General features: G+C 38.3%; 1 long non-coding RNA gene across 8 annotated transcripts; it reads right to left on the minus strand.

The window, feature by feature from the left end:
* On the minus strand, nucleotides 1–4,041 carry LOC127782171 (uncharacterized). Of its 8 annotated transcripts, XR_008019122.1 has the most exons (5): nucleotides 2,989–4,041; nucleotides 2,739–2,863; nucleotides 2,484–2,665; nucleotides 2,158–2,380; nucleotides 1–367 (listed from the first exon to the last, which is right to left on the minus strand). It is a non-coding gene; the product is annotated as an uncharacterized LOC127782171 (long non-coding RNA). The 8 variants fall into 8 exon arrangements; XR_008019119.1 differs by having other exon boundaries at nucleotides 2,484–2,863; XR_008019117.1 differs by having other exon boundaries at nucleotides 2,484–2,875.

Raw genomic sequence — 4,041 nt, forward strand, 5'->3', positions numbered from 1 at the left:
TTCCAGGAAACCTAATTTCACATACCAAAAGAAACTGAGGGCAAATATAGTTTACTTTATGTTCATAAAAAACTGATAATGGACCTGGCAGCGGATACGATGATTTCAGCAACCACACTTCATGTGAAGCTAAACAGGACCAAGTAGCAAGAGACTGGCATATGATACCAATATCAGTACAACACATTACCAGGTTAAATAAGCAAGCAAACAGCCACACGCCGATTTCCATTCATCTGTTTTGTATGCCAAGCTTAAACTGAGGACAATGAGCAGCCCTGAACTGGAGGGGATCATTGCATTGATCTTCAACACCGCCAGAAGCAAGGACAAAGCTTGAGGAGGCTGTGAATTATGGAGCAGTGACCTGGACCATAATTGAAATAAATAGTTATCAATTCTTAAAGATTAAATTGAAAAAAAGGTTAATCCACAACCGAAAAAAAAATTTGGTGTGAAATATTTTTTGCACTGTAAGATATAAATTTTAATAATTAACAATACGAAGAACTGTAGTATTGGCTGAACTGCTGTAAAAGGATATCTAGCATTCCAACCAACCTCACAAGCGAGAAACACTCTCGGTATTCTCCAGGGCAAGGGCAACTATCTTATTTGTTAGTCATTTTATTTATCTTGTGTAGAAAAGGAAGAAGTATTTGGTTGTATATGATGCAAAAGTCGAGTTCCATTCTCACTTGAAATGACACAGAATTGAACTGAAATTTAGTAGAAAGACCAAATTAGACAACTCCACACGCAACATCCACCTTGATATTAATCTGATAAGAATTTTCTTAAATGATGCTCAGAAATTTTCTTACATGACTATATTAAATAAATCATTGACATTCTAGACTGAAAAGGAAGAAAGACCTGATAAAGGAAGAAGGGTCGATGTCTGAATATAAAGAATTGCCAAATATGTTTAGCCCCTCCTAGAGTTGAAAGGTAATGGTTTATACAGATATCTCTCCCAGAACTGCAGCACTTTAAAGATAGCTCAATTGACCCCAAAGTTAGACCGGCATAAGATAGAAAAGCAGAAGCATCGATCCCATTCAACTACAGTTCATCCTTTTTATAAAGGCATTTTTATTTTTTTTATGAAACAAATACCAATCAAATCAGTGGAGCAGGTCGGGGATTGGGCTAAGACCTGAGTTACACTCAGCAAAGATACTTATCTAAAATGAAAGACTAAAATGAGAGGAACAAGATTATACTCAGAATTTCCCTTCTGGTAACAAGAAAATTGTAAGTATCTTTTCCTCACACTTTCCGACCTCCAATCAAAGCTGCCCTCTAATGAGAGAAGTTAATACCGCTAAGAAAAGGATGCATAAGCTAAGGATGCATAGGCTGGGGTTCCAATGTTATACTTAAGCATTCAGCATCAAAACTATTGCAGCTGGATGGTGGGTTATTTATGAATGAACCATATAAATTTCAAAGCATGAATTTAACTTGTGAAGCAATTGCAGGGCAGTGAATTGAGTGCTTTGCAAATAAGTTTCTGGAAAAACAAGAAAAGCAGCAACAGAAAACCCATCTCAAAAGCATGCATTTTTACCAAAATTCTTGCTCCAAATAAGTTTGACTCATATTAATATTACAGGAAAATTATGTAGAAAAAACATGCCTATACAAACTAAATTGAAGTGTCTTTATATTGTTTCTATCTTTTTACCCGGTGAGCATGCCAACAACCATAACGCTAATTATCATTCTTGCAGGCTTCCTCCCTCAATAGAGGGTAGCAATACAAAACTATCTTTGCAATGGCTGTTGTTACATATTGGGAATGGATTGAATGGCAAAGCACATGCATATAGCTATATAAAGAAAATGTGAGGAGATATATCAAAATATTTATCCTAAAATCAGTAATGAAAGTATTGTGTGAATTGAAACACATTAGTGGTGTAGATAGTTGAGAGTAGATTGAAGAAATATATGACACCAATGTTGAAATTGACATATCGTTTTTCTGAGCACATAGAAAAAGTAAATATAAGGATGCAATGTTAGCACGTATAACATTTGATATCGGTTTTCCTTCAGCATAGGAATAGTTTCAATTTTTCATGTGTTGCATATAGAAGAAAGAACAAAATTCCAATTTAAACAGAGAAGGAGAATTATGAGTATTCTTACTTGTTGGTGAGATCTGTAAACGGGAGGTGCCGGGCTATCAATTTAGCTTGCTAACGTTAACTTCCTGCTTACCAAAATCATTCAACATTGTCGTTAGCCTGAATTAACTGTAGAGAAAAAAAATCATCTTATTCAATGGACCCATTTCTTCATAAGCTTGTTCATTGCAGCCTGTCTTATGCTCTCTGTAGTGGGATGTGCGTGTCAGATCAGGTTGCTGATTCTGAATTCAAATACAAAAGTTTATACCACAGCACTGTGAGTTATGACTTAATGTATTTATGCTAATTGTATTCAAATGAGATTATAGATTGTTTTCAGCTCACATAGAAGTAGTGGCAGACAAATTTATTGCTCTAGATATGCTTCCTTCTTATGCTACATATACTCACAGTTCTTTTGAACCAATTCGTCCCTTTGTCAGCAGTGAGGGAGAGACAATTCTCTCTAGAATATTTTATATTTAATTCAACTGAAAGTAGTAATATCACCAAGAGGTTTTGTTTATCTGCATGAATAAGTGTGGCTATCAAAAAATATGAATGTAAAAAATAATTGTTGTTAAAGAGACATGACATAACCTTTCCCGGTCAGCAATGTATTTACACTTTGGTCTACATCAAGTGAATCATAATGTAAAACCACTGTGAACATTGACAATTGAGGTTCATATTCTTCTTGATCTGGGGTAAAAATCTTTCAGCTCCTGCACTTGAATCTTGAATCATGTAGGCAATCATGTATAAAGGTAATCAAATTGACAGCTGCATTTATAATTTCTTATAGAATATGTCAAAAGTTAATTCAGAGTGAAAGTAATCAAACCCATACCTCAGCTACTGTTAAAATTTGCTCGCCTCATTTCCAAATGTTTGAACTGTACATGTCATACAATTGTACACTACGATGAGTGAAGTTATACTAATTTTACGACAAGCAATCTGAGAATAAAAATGGCATAGAGAAAAAAAACATTGAGCTGCAAAAAGTAAAATGAGAAACACACCATCCACAATATACAAGTTTGAGATCTAGTAGCATTATATGAATGCCATATATAATGTCTATTCCCATTTTTTTTCTTTTACGATTCTAATGTGGAGCTTCTATGTTGTCCATTGAAGTAGGCCGCTGAGCGGACACTAGTGACCTGAATTACATTCACATTCAAGACTGCAATTCAAATCATCAATTGAGCAGAAAATCAATGTAGATTGATGACTCGATGAGGTGCAAAATTTCAGAAAATCAATGTAGATTGATGGCTCGATGAGGTGTAAAAATTTTGCAGGCAAGGAAACAAAATATGGAATCAATAAACAATATAACATTCAGAAAATTTTCTCAAAGCACTTCCCTCTGTTAATGATGGCGGCTGCGGCGTGGCTGGCTGTTGCTCGAGCCACCAATCAACCATGGGTTGCTGCATGATTCCCGCACAGCTGCGCGAGATCCTGCGCCGGCGTCGCAACTGAGCTCCTAAGAGAAGCTGCTCTGCCATGGATCTGCATCGCCCGGCCTTCCTTGCTACTTCGCCACCGGCCTCCCTCACCAAGTTGTTGATCCACCCCAAGCCCCAATCTCCTGAGCCACTCTCCCTATGAGCACATCACAACATCATGTGAGACCGTGCGCCCCTCGCCGATCTGGGGACCTGGAAGCAGTGCAGTGCAGAAGGGAGCCCGGATCCAAAACGGCGGAAGCAGTGCAGTGCAGGATGGGGCCGGCCAAGGCAGATGGTTGGATCCGGCGGCGGTAGAAGGGGACCTTGGCTCCGGCGAGGATGCGGTGGCAGTAATCCGGATCGAGGAGGAGCGAGCGAGGAGGAGGAGCGCCGGCAGTACAGAGGAGCGAGGAGCAGCAAAGTCTGCGCGAGGAGGAGGA

The sequence above is a fragment of the Oryza glaberrima genome, chromosome 8, assembly GCF_000147395.1.
Source record: "Oryza glaberrima chromosome 8, OglaRS2, whole genome shotgun sequence".
Lineage (NCBI taxonomy): Eukaryota > Viridiplantae > Streptophyta > Magnoliopsida > Poales > Poaceae > Oryza > Oryza glaberrima.